We start from the raw sequence: 17,196 nt of genomic DNA, 5'->3' as shown, positions 1-17,196 counted from the left end.
CACACGAAGCGCAGGATGAGAAAATCCAGATGTGTGAGTGATGCAGGAACAGACTGCCGTTTTATTTCATTTTTAAAATTATTTTGTCTTTTGATTTTTTTGGCTGCACCCCACGGCACGCGGGATGCGAGCTCCCCTACCAGGGATCGAACCCCCGCCCCCAGCAGTGGGAGTGTGGAGTGGTAACCACTGGACCGCTGGAGAGCCCCATGTTGCCACTTTAAATAGCGTGTTGGGGGGTCAGCATGGTCGAGAGGTGACACGGAGCCAAGACTTGGGGTAAAGGCCCACCGGCTAGAGCAGGCCTGGCGTGGGGCGGGCGGAGCGATCGGCAGGGGCACCGGCAGGAGATGAGCTTGGATGGGTGGAGGGTTCAGATCACATGGGGCCCTGGAGGCACATGAGGAGTGAGCCGGGTCCGTTGGAAAGTTTTGGTTGGAGCAGATCACGCTTACGTCTTAGAGGGCTGTGTGCCGAGAACAGACCGAACTGGGGTGCAGTGAGGGGAGAAGCAAGGCCCTTAGGGTTACTGCAGCGGTCCAGGCGCGAGGTGCTGGGGGCGGGGCGGTGGCGGGCGCTGGATGCCGTGAGCACTGGGAAGGCGGCCGACCTCGCTGCTCGGCGCGCTAGATGCTGGCGGTCGGGGGTGACCCCGCGGTTCTGGGAAGAGTGAAGGAGAGAGGTGGGAGGTGGCCCCGGTTGCTCCCAGGACACGGCTGCGGATGGCGCAGGGCCGCTTGGGCACCTGCAGCGCTGGCACGGTGGGACGTGGCCTCCACGAAGGGCCCGGGATCGGCTGGAAGGACCTCATTTCCACCGCTCAGTCCCTGCGGCCCTCGAGGGGCTCAGGGGGGCACGATGCTGGCGGGTGAGGTGGGTCCGCTGGGGAGTGTGGTGTGTGGTGTGTGTGTATGTGTGCGGGTGCGTGTGCGTGTGTGCGTGCATGTGCGCGCGTACGTGTGTGTGCGTGTGCTGCGTGCGTGGGTGTGTGCGTGCGTGTGTGCGTGTGCCAGGGAGGGGTCCTGCCTTGGGCAGGTGGGGGCAGGGGCGTGGCCACGCGGCGCTGCCTCGTCAGGCCCCCAGGCCCTCGGGGAGGCAGGGACCCCGTGCACCTGCCCGCCAGGCCCAGCGAGGTTTGTTACGCCAGAGGGAGTAAAAGCCCGCCTTGGCGCTGTGGGCCCTGCTGGGCCCTGGCTGCGGGACCTCAGCGTCCGGCCGGGCTGGCGGCTCGGGGGCGGCGCCCTTCCCTGCGCCGAGGACCGAGGCTCGCCGGGTCAGCGCGGCTCAGCTCCGCCGCGGGCGCCTCCGGGGACCGCGGCCTTCCCTCTCGGAACCGCCCCCTGTGGGTGACGGGCTGTGGGGCCGCCAGCCCGACGCTGCCTGAGCCAGGGGCCCCGCCGGCCGAGCAGACGCCCCCGCCGCCCGCAAGGAGAGCCGAACGGAGCGGGGCTCAGGGCTCGCTGACGAGGTCGAGGCCTGTTTGTCCACGGCGTCCGCAGCCGCTTAGCAGAGTGCGGGCAGCCGAGTGCTTCCCGCCGTGAGCCCAGCCCGCCTTTCCAGAAGGGTCGGGGCCCGGGGCAAAGGAAGGCCTTTTCTGGGGGGTCGTGGACGCGGGGCATGCGCACGGAAGCCTCCAGAAGACCACCAAAAAGGCAGGAAGGGGGACTGCCCTGGGGGCCTGGTGGTTAAGGGTCCGCGCTGCCAGGGCAGGGGCCCGGGTTCCATCCGCGGCCGGGGAGCTTGATCCCACACGCCGCAACTAAGACCCGGCGCAGCCCAACAGACAAGCAAATAAATACTATTTAAAGTCAAATGGAATAAAATAAAAAGGCCGGAAGGTAGGAGGGGAGTGAAGGAGCAAACGGAGGCGTCCCCGCCCGCGCGGCCGGCCCCCGAGGCGTGAATAAGCCTCCGTCCCCGCGGAGGGGGACGTTGCCGCCGCGCACGAGGGCGAGAGACCTGACCGCACTCTCATAACCCAGGTGTGCAGGACGTTCGGGAAACTCCTGACCCCACCGCGCTAGCCGTTCTGCCAGGTGCCAGGTAAGCATTTGGGAGGGACCCTTTTCCCTCCGGGGCCAGGTGGCCCTCAGGGAGGCTGGCAGAGGCGGGCCTGGTCACAGGCTCCGGCCCTCCTGCCCGGGGGTCACGAGCGCCCTGCACGCGCCACGGGGCGCCTGGGGTCGTGGCCTCTGCAGCCGGGGAGCTGCCCGCTCACCCGTCCTGCGGGCAGGACGGTGGGCCCTGGGCGGCCGGGGGCCGGGGGCTGTGCGCGGGAGTTCAGGCCTGGGCGGCGGCTCCTGGTAGAGGCACGAGGCAGCCGGCGAGGCCTCTCCCCGCCGGGGCGCCCGGGAGTGACGGCAGCGGATTCGTGTGGTCCGTCACACGGAGACCCCCGCCGCCGCCGCCAACGCCGCCCCCTGCCACCTGTGCCCCCAGCTCTGCGACCAGGGCCGGGCCAGGCCGGGAGGGCGGACGGGCGGGGGCGGGGGCGGCGCTGCTGAGGGGGAGCGGGGGGTCTGGCTGAGGCTGCCGTGTCCCGGCCCTGGCACACCCTCTCCAGCCCTAGTGGTGCCCAGCCCTGGGCTCTGCAAGCCGGGGCCCTGCCCGGCAGGACTCAGCTGCAGAGACCTGGAACGGGTCACGTCCGGAGAGGTTCGGGCCGTGACGTTCAGTGGTCCCCAGACAGGTGAAGGGGCATCCCCGCAGGGATGGTGCCTCCGCTGAGGATGCTCCGAGGGGACGTGTGACGTTTAAAATCCTGTCAAGTTTGTAGGTCTGGCAAAGGAAGACTTTCCAGGCAGGAGGGTCTCTAAGCCCCAGGAGGGCTGCAGAAAGAGGTATAGGGCCTGCTTGGGGCAGGCCGAGGGGCCAGGTGGGTGTGAGTGTGGAGTCCTCTTCCAGCCTGGGGATGCGCTGGGATGAGTTAACGAAGAGATGGGTTCAGGGAGCAGAAGAGCCTGTACAGACCAGCAGGCAGCTGAGAGACGGGCGTGTGCACGATGTGCGAGGTGTGCGCAGGGGCGGCAGGAAATCCAGCGCTGACGCTTTCTGATTCAAAGGAGGAGTGAGGAGTCTGAGTTTTGTGACCGTACTGTAACTAGACACTGTCTGTGCCTTGGCCAGCATTGTCGCCGGTGCCACATGAGCAGACCTGGTGACGGGGCCTGGTCTTTCTCCCAGAGGCTCGTAGGCGCCTCGTTAAACACGAGCTCCGGCCTCAGCTGTGAAGTCCTGCTCTGGACGCCTTCTACTGACGCCAGACCAGTTCTGCTCGAGCAAAGCTGCAGGATCAGGGCTGGGGAGGGTTTATTTATCTAGAAAACTGAATCAGGCTTGGACCTAAAACCAGAAACTGTGACGTATCTAGACCAGAGCTGGGAAAACATCCTCACAGTGTTCAGAGCCTTCTGGTGGCATCTCCTCATTTACAGTTTATTTGGGATGGTGATGTTTAACGTTCTTGGACTTTGCAGAAACTTACTGTATTTCCTGGCCTTCATTCACCAACCTCCCAGAAATCTGTATCAAAGCAAAAGCCTGCACTTACGGTGTTATAGGGTTGCCTCCTGCTCTGAGTTCTCCTGTAGCCCAAGCATCTTGCTTGGAGACACCTGGGCTTTTGCGAGTTGGGGGTAGGACCCTGTGATAAGCGTTGCAGACCTTCATTCATTCAGTGAGAGAGCTTCTCCCTTGTTGAGGCAGGATTAAAAGGTCAGGAGCACTCAAAATATAGAATGGGGTGACCTGTGCTGGACTTCTAGATTCTAAATGGAAAGATTGCAGTCTGTATATTTCTCTTTAAGTATTGCTTTGGCTGCCTTCCACAAATTATGATATGTTGTATTTTTATTATCCTTCCGTTGGAAAACTTCTTTGTTTTGTTTTGTTTGCTTTCATTTTTATTTTATGTTTTTATTGAAGTTTAGTTGATTTACAGTGTTGTATTAGTGTCAGGTGTAGGGCAAAGTGATTGTTATATATATATGTTATATATAAATATATGAAGTTACATATATCTATTCTTTTTCAGATCCTTTTCCACTATAGTTTATTACAAGATACTGAATATAGTTCCCTGTGCTATACAGTAGGTCCTTGTTGCTTGTCGATTTTATATATAGTCGTGTGTATCTGTTCATCCCAAACTCCCCTTCCCCTTTGGTAACCATGTTTGTTTTCTGTGTCTGTGAGTCTGTTGAAACCTTTTCTAATTTCCCTTTTAACTTCTGCTTCAATCTGTGGATTGTTCAGAAGTGTGTTGTTTAATTTTCAAATATTTGGGGTTTTCCTAGTTATATTTTTATTATTGATTTCTAATTTAATTTCATTGTAGTCAGAGAGCATACTTTACATGATTTCAATATTTTAAAGTTTATAGAGACATTTTTATAGCCCAGCGTATAGTTTATGCTGGTAGAGGCACCATGAGTACTTGAAAAGAACGCTGTTCTTCTGCCCGTGTCAGGTACCTAAAAACGCAGGTGGTAGTGTTCAGGTCTTCTTGTTTTTCTTGATTTTTGCCTAGTTATTCTATTAGCAGTCTTGTCAATTGCTGAGAGGGGGCTGTTAAAATCTCACACTAGAATTGTGGAGACATCTCCCTTTCCCTTTCATTATAGCAATGTTTTTGCTTCATGTGTTTGGAATCTCTGTAGTTAGACACACACACAGTTATGGTTGTTATGACTTTGGATGAGCTGATTATTTTATCGCAATGAAATGTCCCCTTTCATCTCTGGAAGTACGTCCTGTTTTATTTTTTTGTTTTCTTTTTGCGGTACGCGGGCCTCTCACTGCTGCGGCCTCTCCCGCCGCGGAGCACAGGCTCCGGACGCACAGGCTCAGCGGCCATGGCTCACGGGCCCAGCCGCTCGGCGGCACGTGGGATCCTCCCGGACCGGGGCACGAACCCGCGTCCCCTGCGTCGGCAGGCGGACTCTCAACCACTGCGCCACCAGGGAAGCCCTGTACTTCCTGTCTTAAAGTCTGTTTTCTCTGTAGTAACAGCCACTGAGCCGTCTCATGCCTGCTCTTTGCTTCATGTGCCCTTCTCCATCCACTTACTTGCAGCTTACGTGTGTTGTTATATCTAACCTGCATTTCTGCTGGACACAGTGCATATATATAGAATCTCTATTCTGACAGTCTCTGCCTTTCAGCTGGAGTGTTTAATCCATCAATCTTTAACGTAATTACTGACATACTTGGCGTTTGGATCCACCACTGACTTTGTCTTCTCTTTGTCTACTCTCTTTTTGTTCCTTTTTTTTCCCCACCTCACAGCTTTCTTGATCTCACCGCCAGGCCTCACGGACCAGATTTGTATCTGCAGCCCGGGCCCTTCCCCTGGACCCCAGACTTCAAGATTCAACTGTCTCCTCAATGTGTGTCTTTGGGCACCTAATAGGCATCTCACAGCCACACCAGGCCCAGCCTCCCGACGGCCTTTCCTGCTCCTCTCTCAGGGGTCCCCTCGCACACGGTGGCGATTCCTCCTGGTGCTTCGTCCGCATCCCCCTTCTCCTGGTCAGCGTTCGCCCCGGCCTTCCCGGCCTTCCCGGCCTTCCCGGCCTTCCCGGCCTTCTGGCCGAAACTTGGAGTCGTGCTCGAGCCTTCTCCTTCTTTCACCCTCACACTCAATCCATGCGTCTCCCGTCTGTCTCATCTTCGACAGACACAGAGCCCACTGCTTCCCACCACCTCACCTGGACGTCCTAGACGGAGCACCCTCACCTGTCACCTGGGCCACAGCGCCCACCCGCCGTGGCCCTCCCACAGTCTAGTATCAGCGCAGCAGCCAGAGGGATTCTTTGAAAAACTCAGTTGCGTCACTCCTCTGTGATGCAATGCCTCTCTTTGTAAAAGTCAGAGGGTTTGCAGTGACCTATCAGACCATTTCTCCTCCTCTTGATCACCCCACTCTAGCCATCTCGGCCCCTTTACTGTTCCTCAAACTCTGTTTCTTGACTTTTTTTCGTTATTGCCTCCGCCGGGAGCAGAAGGGAAATGCCTGTTTAGATATTTTTTGCCTAATGACTCTCTTACACCACCCCATGAAATCTTAACGCCATAAATATACTACACTTGATTATCTACCGTCTCTGTGTTTGTGCTTTACACCAGCGATGCCCAACCTTTCTGGCACCAGGGACCGGATTCGTGGAAGACAGTTTTTCCATGGACGGGTTGGGGGTGTTGGTCGAGGCGGTCATGCGAGCGACGGGCAGTGGCAGATGAAGCTTCACTCGCTTGCCCACCACTCACCTCCTGCTCTGTGGCCTGGTTCCTAACAGGCCGTGGACCAGTACCAGTCCATGGCCTGGAGGTTGGGGACCCCTGCTTTACACATTAAAAGAGTAAGTTTTTTTCATCCTCCAAGAGTGAATTTCCTGCCCCTTTGGATGATGTCTCCCTGTTGAGAATGCGTGCTTTCATTCTTTGCATGTAGTTGTACCTCAGGGCCTTTGCACCTACTGTACCTTCCGTGCACAACACTCTTCCCCCATCGAGCGGTCAAGCTCACTCCCTCACCTCCCCCAGGTCTTTCTAAGACGGTCACTTTTCAGAGAGGCATCTCTCGGTCACTGTGTGGGAAGAGTGACTCCATGACTCAAGCTCCCCACTCCCTTCCTGGCTCTGTCCTTTCACCTGAGCACTTGTTACCATCTGGCATCTCCACATGTTACTCACCTATTTTTTGTTGTCTCTCTGCCTTCACAAGAGTGCAAATTCCAGGAGATATTTGCGTTCATCGATGGCTCCCGGATCTGGCCCATTTCCTGGCACACAGAACGTGCCCTGTTAACACATGTTGAGTGCACGCATGCTGTGCTCACCTGTGTGTACCTGCCTTCACTGTGTGGCCCCATGTGCCAGCTCATCCTCTTTTCTCTTGCTTTAAAGCCCAAGTCAGTACCAACTTCTCCCTGATCCCTTTCCTGGTTTTATGTCCTCAAGAATATTATAAAGTTTTGGACTTCCCTGTGGTTAAAAATCTGTCTTGCAATGCAGGGGACACTGGTTCGATCTCCGATTGGGGAACTAAGATTCCACGTGCCACGGGGCAGCTAAGCCCATGCGCCATAACCGCTAAGCACCACAACTAGAGAGAAGCCCGTGCACCACACTGAAGAGCCCGCATGCTGCAACGAAAGGTCCTGCATGCCACAACTAAGACCCAAGGCATCCAAAATAAATAAATAAGTAAATATTAAAAAGAAAGAAAAGGATAGTATAAAGTTCTTATACCCCACACTCCTGGCAGGACTTATAGAATTAGAATGAACTATTGAAGGCTGAACTTCTTTTCTTCTTGGTCTAATATGCCTCAGAACTATTCAGTGACACTACCTTTTAGCTCCAAGAGATGCTGGGTTATTCCTGAAACTGTGAACGTTTATATACCATCAAAAGACTGAGTGGAATGGGGGGCGGGCTTCTGAGTTGAATGTGTGGACATAAAGAAAGGAGAGAAAACCATTTCATCTCTAGGCTGATTAACACCGTTGAAGTGTGCTTGGGTGGATTCAATTGGCCTGGTGCTACTGGAAGTAAGGAATATATTTTCTTGCTGGTTTTTATTGCATTAGATCATGTTGTTTTAACCCAAGGGCCTCAGGAAGTGCAGAGTAAATTGGAATGCTCAATCAAATAAAAAATGTCTGCTTAAACGGAGTAATGGTTGGTTGTGCCGCAAATGCTAAAGTTCAAGGTGACATTCCAGCCTGAGCTCGTAATGTTATTACTGAGGACCCTGTAGCAGGGGGAAGGGGAGAGGATATCAGACTTCAACACACTGGCTGTGACTTTTGTTACTTTAGAAGAGAATGTACCTTGTGATAACCTAACTCTTTGGTGGTTATTCATTTTCTCGTGTGTTCAAAGGTCAGTCTGGGCAGGACAGCAAGTGTCAATATACTTTGCCATTTGCTTGGTGGGCCTTAGCTGGTGGAACAGAAGCGCCTTAGGGGAAATTGCAGTCCACGCCGTCCTGGCCATCCCATCTCTCCAGTGCTGGCGGGCGTGGGGAGGGAAGGGCGATCCTGTAGCAGGAGTGAGGGAGGCGCTCTGTAGCCCCACGGCCCTGCATTCCGGAGGCCGTGGCTTCCGGCGTTATCTGCGTGCTGTTGACCCAGCAATATGGTCAGTGAGTCTGGAACCTCTCAGTAAAGAGTAAGTGATGGTAAACTGTTTGCCTCTGGCACAAGCCCGCTCGTTGCAGTAGCACAACCGTATCTGGGGAGCTGGACTTCTCGGAGACAGCTGGGGCGGCCTTTGGGCGCAGCCTTTGGGCGCGACTGAGGACGGGGAAAGTCTGTATTCAGTGTCTTCCTGGCTCTTCCTTCTTTGTCCTCATTCTCCTTCACTGGTCACGGTCCCTCCTCACATATCAGCCCCTCAGAATACTGGGAACCAGGCTTTGCAGCTTAGGAGACAGTCCCTCCTGTAGTATTTTAGTTAATCCTCACGATGTTCCCAGGCGGCAGGAATTATCATCGGGACCTCCACTTGGTCAACAAGAAAGTGGAGGGAGACACTGAAGCAGGAAACACATTTTGGCATCACTTCTCACATCACATAACCTGTGCAGCACACAGCTCCTGGCCAGAACCCTCGGAACCCTAGGGCTGCCCTCACCAGATGGTCACATACCGAGGAAGCACGTCCTCCATGATGGGCGTTGTGCTACGTGCGTTGCGCGTAACGTCTTATTTTCCCTCCCAGTAGCCTTATGAAATGGTTATTTTATTCCCATTTTAAAAATGAAAAAATAAAGGCTTAGGAAGACGTGAAGACTGCCACCAAGTGTATGACAAACAAACAGCTCCATTAAATCCATCTTTATTAAGAAAAATAAAAGACTGGAGGAATTGCAGACCTAGTCACGGTGTTGCCAGGGTGCAGGTGGCGTTTGGGGTCCAATTGTGCCTTCCTTATCCCAGTCCACTGCCCCCTAAACCCTGGGGGAGAAACACTTAGGGGGTGTGAGGCCAGGGAGGTTTACAGGCAGAAAAGCATCCTCGTTGGACCGTTAACTCAGAAGCCAGTGCTTTGTATCCTAAACCAAGGTAATAGTTGAAGAGGAGGCATAACTGCTACCAAGCTTAGGTGAGAAGGTAGTTGGTTGAGTTTGTAAAACCCAGGCTAGGAAGACGTCAAGGGAGAGACCAGTTGGCATCACTGGGTGGCTCTCAGCCAGTTTGCTAGAAATCATTTTGCTGAAACTTCTTTAATAAGCTTTTACTAAACACCTATTTTAATAATTGTTTTGCTCCTTTCCCTATGGCTAGCACTGTTCACACCCCAGTCCACACATCACCCCAGCCTTTGCCCTCCTCTGCTCGGCCACTGCCGTTCTCCCAGGCCCATCTCTTTCCAACTGGTGCTTGGAGACTATCCAACTTTCACGTCGGCCAGGAGGCCAGCGCTATTTGTCCTTCCCTCTCTGCTTAGAATCTTGTCTCAGGGCCTCAGGCTTGCTTGGACAGGGATTTGATTGTAAGACAGAAAGCTCAACTCTCTCGGTAACGAGTGATTTGGGAGATCCCACTGGTCAGAACCTATGCTCCACCCAGCCTTGCCGCATTGCTAATGAGGGATGCAGGACCCTGTGAGGGGGTGAGAATCTCAGGAAGGAGCAAGGTTTTTAATCTCTCTTGCAAAAGCTCTATCCCGAGTCAATGTTTCATAACACAACAAGCACAGTTGAGTCCTTGTAAGACAGTCCACTTGTCCTCAGGTAGAAACATTTAAGATGATGGGTGATTTTTTTGGTGTGGTTCCTTTATCCTAATAAATAGGTCCACATTCCCTGTGGCTACACTGGAGCTTTCAGCATGAAAGACTCATCACAGGCAGCGCTCCCCAAATGGATGATGGACGTGCTTGGGAAGTTCATCGCCATTGATGGTGAAGGGTGTGTACAGGGGAGGGTGCCTTCATTCCCTCCAGTTGCAGCCATCACTTTATACCACCTGTCTGCCAACTGTCTCCGAGGACTTGCTGTTAACCAAGTTAAGTGAACACAGAAAGGAATCCAGAAAGAGCTAAGAGATTTTAAAAATCAAAACTGAGCACTAAGTGTCAAATTTTCCCTCTGGCAATCTTATCCGGGGAGCCCTTCTCTAGCACATGGGGCAATGCAGAAAAACTATTTGATACTAATGATGATTGAAATATGATCTAAATTAATTTACTATTTCACTAGAGTGGCTGACCTTCTAATGCAAGAGTACGGCTTCTCGCTCAGGTTTCTACTGGGTTATGACAGTTGGGCCAGAGAAAAGGGCTTTCTGAATAATATGGCTTTGCCTGTGTTAAGGTGATACCAAGTTAGCTCCTCAAAGAAACAAATATTTGGTCAGAAATAGTGCCCCAATTACCCAGAAGAGTATCTGGAAGGGTGGCTTGGTAAAGTGACTCTAAAGCCTTGGGTGGGTCCTGGGTCCCTGCTCCATTGCCTTTTAGCTTTGTGATGCAGATCAAAGACGGGACCACTAGGAACTGCAGTTTCCTCTTCTGAAAATGGGGATAATAATACCTCCCATCTCTGTATCATAGGATTGTCAGGATGAACAAATGAGGTAAAGCAGAACTCTTCAGAGACCGTAAAGCGTGACATAAATATTAGTTGTCACTACATGCTTTCCCGTGAGGCTAACGCCAGGAGACAGGTCATAGGGTATCTGGCAACCTGGCGGCAGGTGTAGGTCTCAGTGTCTGTCTGGAGGAGCCTCCGTCTTGCTGGTGGAGCAGGTGTACAATCCCTCAACTGTCTATCACCGCGTCTTCTGGGGCTGGGAGCTGGGGGGTGGTACTTGGTGTCTCCTGTGAAGCTCAGGGCGAAGGTTCTCCAATTGTGGCAGCATCAGGAGCATATCAGCAACACCCGGGAACTTACTAGGAATGCGAGTTCTCAGGCCCCACTTCCGACCTGCCGAACCAGAAACTCTGGGCTTGGGGCCCATCGATCTGGGTTTTTAAAATTTTTTAAAAAATTTTATTTATTTATTTATTTTTGGCTGTGTTGGGTCTTTGTTGTGGTGCATGGGCCTCTCATTGCAGTGGCTTCTCTTGTTGCGGAGCATGGGCTCTAGGTACACGGGCTTCAGTAGTTGTGGCACGCGGGCTCTAGAGCGCAGGCTCAGTAGTTGTGGCACATGGGCTTAGTTCCTCCACGGCATGTGGGGTCTTCCCGGACTAGGGATCGAACCCGTGTCCCCTGCATTGGCAGGCGGATTCTTAACCACTGCGCCACCAGGGGAGTTCCCCCATCAGTCTGTTTTAACAAGCCCTCCAGATGATTCCGACACTTGCTCACATTTGAGAAGCGTGAACTAGGTCTTGGAGCCTTTGCAGAAACCAAGAGCAAGGGCCCCGCTTTTTTTTTTTTTTTTTAATTTTATTGGACTCTAGTTGATTTACAATGTTGTGTTAGTTTCAGGTGTACAGCAGAGTGATTCACTTATACATACACATATATCCACTCTTTTTTTAGATTCTTTTCTCATATAGGTCATCACAGGTGATTGAGCAGAGTTCCCTGTGCTATACAGCAGGTCCTTGTTGGTTATCTGTCTTATACATAGTGGTGTGTGCATGTTCATCCCAAGCTCCTAATCTATTCCTCCCCGCCAAGTTTCCCCTTTGGTAACTGTAAGTTTGTTTTCAAAATCTGCGAGTCTGTTTCTGACTTGTAAGTAAGCTCATTTGTATCATTTTTCAATCAGACTCCACGCATGAGCACCACCCCGTGACACCTGTCTTTCTCCACCTGAAGGACCCCACCTTGCCGGCCTGTTACTAACCCTCCGCCACATGAGCAGGCATCACAAGGGAGGCTCTGGATTCTAGAGCCTCAAGGGACTCGAGAAGCCAGTTTTCAGGTTGGTTCATTTTGTAGCTGAGGATTCTGCAACCCCCAGGGGCTCAGTGAGAGCTGATCCAAACCCAGAGCTGGGGTCAAGGTGATGCTCGGCCCAGGGCTATTCTCCCACTGCCTTTCTTGCATCCAGATCACAAAGTTCCAAGTACTTGCTACTCAGAGGAGGAAGGACCCCGCGGAGCAGCAAGGTCAAGTGGGAAGCTGGGCCCCCTGAGGGCAGGGCCCCAGGGGAGGTCGCGGCTACCTTCCTGGTGGCCTGGAAGAGACGTCATCTCCAGGAGTGATTGGGGGGGCTCCCACCACCCTCCTCAAGAGGGAAATCAGGTATGGACCTCAGTCAGGAGCCCTGAGGGCTCCCTTCCCTGGAAACCACTTCCCTGGTGGGCGTGGGCATCCTGGCTGGTGTGAAGGTTATGATTCTCGTTGCTTTGGTTTCTGTACCTAATGATGCCGAGGTCAGGGTCAGGGTCAGGGAACATTTTCTACAGGAAAAGGCCAAGGTCGGAGCAGAGGGAAATTGCAAATTGAATCAAGCATCAGGAAAGCAGTCACTGACAGCTACCTAGGCAGGCTGGTTCCTGCAACGAAAGCTGAAATCCAAGGGCGACCCCAAACCCACTCCCAGAAATCCTCACTTCAGGCTCGTAGGAGGTGAGTGAGGTCTGGGTGTGACGGTGATTCAATCAACTTGTAAACAGCCCTATTCTGAGCAGCAAAAGTTCTCTCTCCTTTTCCCCTCTCCCTCAAATTACTCCTTTTGTCAAGAGGTAATTTGGCCTTTCAGTATCACCAAAATGTTGCTGTGGACTTTCAGAAATGCTCGCGATTTCTACCCATACCCTGGTTCAAAGAGAAATGGACAGTGAATGTGGTGGCCCGTCACAGCTTCTCCCTTTGAGATGGGCCAGACGGTGATGCCCTGAGCCTAGAGTCTCTGTGGGAGCCTCAGCTGCTGTGACCCCCGGGGTGGAGGGTGTACCTCCGCTCGGCTTCCTCAGCTCTAAAGTCAGAGACAGATGTGATCATTTCCATGATTTAATTTAAAAGAGGCTGACGTGGCCTCACGTAGCTCTTACTTAGTACCAGAGGAACTGTTTGATTAATTTGATCAGTCTAGACTGGCAAGTCATGTGGAATTGGAGCCTGAATTATCCTGTTAGCCTCTTGGCTTTGATCTCGACCCAAATGAGAGTCAGGTTCTCAGGTCACGTGAGGGCGGGCTGTGGGGCCCCAGGCCACGTCCGCAGCGCACTGCCACCCTCAGTGCCAGGGAATATCAGTCACCTTCCTTCGGTGTTGCTTGGATCAGGAGAGGAGGGGATATCTGTTTTATTCATGTGTTTGGAGGTTTTCTGTTTGCTTTTGAAAGTTGAAGTTGAGAAGAGTTTGTGGATTTGTAGGAACAATGCACACATTTAGGACTCAGAGGTTTGGGGCAATGCCTCCCGGGGGTTCTGTTCAGTAAACGCATTTCCACCAAAAATACAAAAAAAACAAAGAATGAACCAGGGTGGCCCAGAATATGACCTCCTCCTTGGGAGGCGCCCTGGCCTGCTGGCGGGTGACACAGGCCCCTCATAGGGAAGGGTGCTCTGTTCAGAACGGCGGTCACAGCCGTGGTCCACACCTCACCTGCTGCCACCAGCTTCCCCGGCCTCATGCCCAGAGGAGCTTATTCATTACTGTCCGAGGCCCTAGGAAGGTTCTGGGAACAGGGCTCACGGCCCTCTTACTGAGGTCACCGCATGACACTGAGACACGCTCGTTGAAACACTGAGTCTCAGTTTCCCCTAGAAGGACCTCGCGCTCTGTGTCAAGAGCAAAGGGCAGCCGCCTGTCCTCCCAGGTGGGTGCTGCTTCCTTCTGGTCACTAGAGGGCGAGAAAGACCCAGCCCAGGCTGGCCCCCTCTGGCCAGAGGGTGTGTCCCCTCCAAGAGGAGAGAGCTCTGGGCTGCAAAGACAGTGTGTCTTTATTCTCTGGAAAATAAAACTGATAATGGCTGTGTATGTTCCAGTGTTGGCTTAGGAGTAAGGGGTTACCTTGGTGGGTTTTCCACTTCCTTTTTCAGTTTTAAACATTTTTTACGTTCTCTAGAGAGTGAACACAATTAAATAACTTGAATGATGCACAGTTAAGAACCCAAACGTGTGGTAAAAGAGCAGCTGGTGCTTTGGGGCAGAGGCCCTGTTCCCGGTGCTGCTACTCTGGCCTCAGGGGCCTGTGACGCACTGGGAGGACGCTGGGAGGTCAGAGCTTTCAACAGCAGGAAGGGCACAGCCTGGGCTTGGCGGTTCTGTTCCCGGTTCTGCAGGGCCCGGTCCCAGGAGCATCTCAAGGCAGACTTATCAAGAATTTAAAATAACTTGTTCCAAATGAACCTGTCTAGGGAACATAATCAGACTCACAGACATAGAGGACAGACTTGTGGCTGCCAAGGGGGAGGGTGAGTGGGGGAGGGATGGAGTGGGAGTTTGGGATTAGCAGATGCAAACTAGTATATATAGAGAATGGATAAACAGCAAGGTCCTACTGTAGAGCACGGGGAATGATAGTCAATATCCTGTGATAAACCATCACAGAAAAGAATATAAAAAAGAATGTATGTATATGTATAAGTGAATCACTATGCTCGACAGCAGAAATTAACACATTATAAATTAATTCTACTTCAATGTAAAAAAAAGGATGGAAAAAAAATAACGTGTTAGCAAAAGCTGGGAAAGTGAACTACAGCACCACCTTGAAGAAAGGTGTGGGGTCCCCGCTCACCTCCCCTCCCCCATCTCTCCTTCCGCCCTCCTCTGCCTTTTTTGCGGGGGGGGGGTGTCTCGAATTATGCTATATGGATATGAAGTGATTTTGGAGGAAGCTTGTTAAGGTCTGCTAAGTCTTTATCCCCATAGAAAGTTAAATCTGTCCACTTGTCAAGTGAAAGAAGATGGACTCTGTCAGGACAGAGAGAAAGGAAGTGCCTTTCGGTAACACACAATGCAGGTTTGTGAGACTGTCTATGAGTTTGAAATGATTTTGAGATTTTCTCTTTGGTCTTGTGTGGATCCCAAACTCAGTTATCAGCTGTCTTCCTGTGGTCCATCTACCCTTTGCAGCCTATGCTATGATTCCCTGCCGATGAACTAGACCTGCCAGGTTAGTAAGGGCTGGGTCATACTATGCTTTTTTTGTGAATTAGAAAAAGGCATCTCCTCTCAGGCAGTCAGGGCAAACCCCAGGGTGCATGGTGGTTCTGGGGATAGGAGCTGAACCTCAGCCGTCACTCATCCCCGCAGCGGGAAGTCCTTGGTCTGGAACAGCTTGGCACAGTCTGAGTTGACTCTTCGGTCCTTAGTCCTTCATGAGTTCCAGGGCCCAGCATTTTCCTTACTTCTGGAAAATGACACAGCGTTTCATCTATAACCAGAACCTGTGGCTGTAACTCCAGCATCTTAGTGTTGAAAGAGATTTTAAAGGGTCTCTTGCTCCAACCGCTGGTTCACACGTCCTTCGCTGGACTTCCTCTAGTGCTGGGGAACCACCGCCCCTCCCGGCTCCCAAGAGCAATCATGCTAGCAAGGTCTTCCTTACTTTTAAGTGTTCCTGACAGCTTACTGCTGGCACCCACTGGTCCTTGGTGCGCCCTCTGCAGTTATACAAGCAAGTCTCCTTTTTTATCATTGAAAGTTTTCCCTTCGCATTTATTGTTAAGCGTGGCACTGAGTGCCTTTACCAACTTGATCACTTCTCAAAGACCTTTTAAGGTGCTCCGTCTGCATTAAGCTCATGTTCTAGAATGGTCTGATCAGTGCAGTTTCCAGTAGGACAGTCATAATTTGGCGGTGGACTTTTTTAAACTGGCACTGGCACCAAGTCGACTTGTCAAATACCTGTGCTATTATCTGCATCTGTTTTTAAGGGACAGAGCTCCTAAGTGATAGGGTCAGATGGCTGCTTTTTGGAGGCCTTCGTAAAGCATTTCTTGAAAAGTAGTAATTCCACTTTATTTGACTTGATAGAGAAGGTGGTCCTCGCTGTTTTGGACCCTGATTTCACTTTTGAGGCTCATCCACAGAATCTGGAAATGATCTTAGAGATCATTCTACTGGTCATACCTGATGCATGACAAAACAGGCCTGGGGAGGTTTGTCCATGTTTGGCCCAAACCACACTGCTGGCCGGAGCCCTGCGTTTGCAGAGCCCCAGGAGCAGGGGACACCTCCCTCCTCTTCTCTGAGTTGGGAGCTCCTGAGGGACATGGACCAGGGAGAGTGTCCTGCCGCCTGCCCTGGCCACAGAAGTTTCACACTTCTTTTCTGTGTTTTCCAAGTCTCCTTCAATGATGCATAACTTTTGCAATCAGGAAAATACATATATTTTACAACTATATTTATATAAAACAGTGGTTTTTCCAAACACAGGTAAACTCCCCTGGCCTCGTCTCTACAGCTGCAGGGTGCCAGTCAGGAATGTCTATACCATCACCCTCGACTGCTTGCAATAATTAAATGATTCCCGGATCCCATTTTGACCAAGAGCTAGACAACAATACAGCCCTTTCCCATCCCATCCACCACCCTCCTCACTCCCCCGCTGCCGAGGGCTTGTTCTGAAGACCCACATCTGTTTCCTGCGTTAAATGGGACAGGGAAGGAGGTTTTGGTGCGGGCAGGACTGAGAACTCCAGCCTGATGGGGCGCGATGGCATAAGGGTCGCATCGCCAATCCCTGCAGACTCTAGCCTGGGGGGATCTGTCCAGACCAGGAGAGTCTGCCCGCCTCTTGTTTACCAGGGGGGGAGGCGGCGGGGAGGGGCGGGGCGGCAGAGGACAGCTGGCCGGAGCCGGCAGGAGAGCGGCCGCGGGGGCGCAGGGGAGCTGACCTCGAGGCCGCGGGAGGACCGGCGCTGCTGCGGTACCTTCGATGAGGATGCGGGGCTCTCGGCGTTCGCTTCCCCCAGGGATCTCGCGCCCTCCCCGGGGCCCACCCGCCACCCCCCAGCCTCGGCCTCCCCTCGTCCATCTTTTCTTGTCCGACCCCTGCGGCCCGAGGCCTCCCTAGAACAGACACTAGCGTCCCACCGACGGGCCCACACGGCGATGCTGCTGCTAGTTTTTTTCTACTTGCAACGGAAACTCAGAGGAACCTGCGTTAGCATTTATTTTCTGCTCACGCTAATATCTCCAGGTACTCCTCTGCTTCCAGTAAACCGGGAACCAGTACAAATGTGCAGAGCCTGGGGTTAACGCTCCCGAAACTTCCTGGATCTGTCAGGATGGAAGATGCTCCCCCACCCCGCCCCCTCCGCGGCTACCAC

Source organism: Lipotes vexillifer, unplaced genomic scaffold (genome assembly GCF_000442215.2).
Source record: "Lipotes vexillifer unplaced genomic scaffold, Lipotes_vexillifer_v1.1 scaffold439, whole genome shotgun sequence".
NCBI lineage: Eukaryota > Metazoa > Chordata > Mammalia > Artiodactyla > Lipotidae > Lipotes > Lipotes vexillifer.
This window is presented reverse-complemented; position numbering follows the sequence as displayed.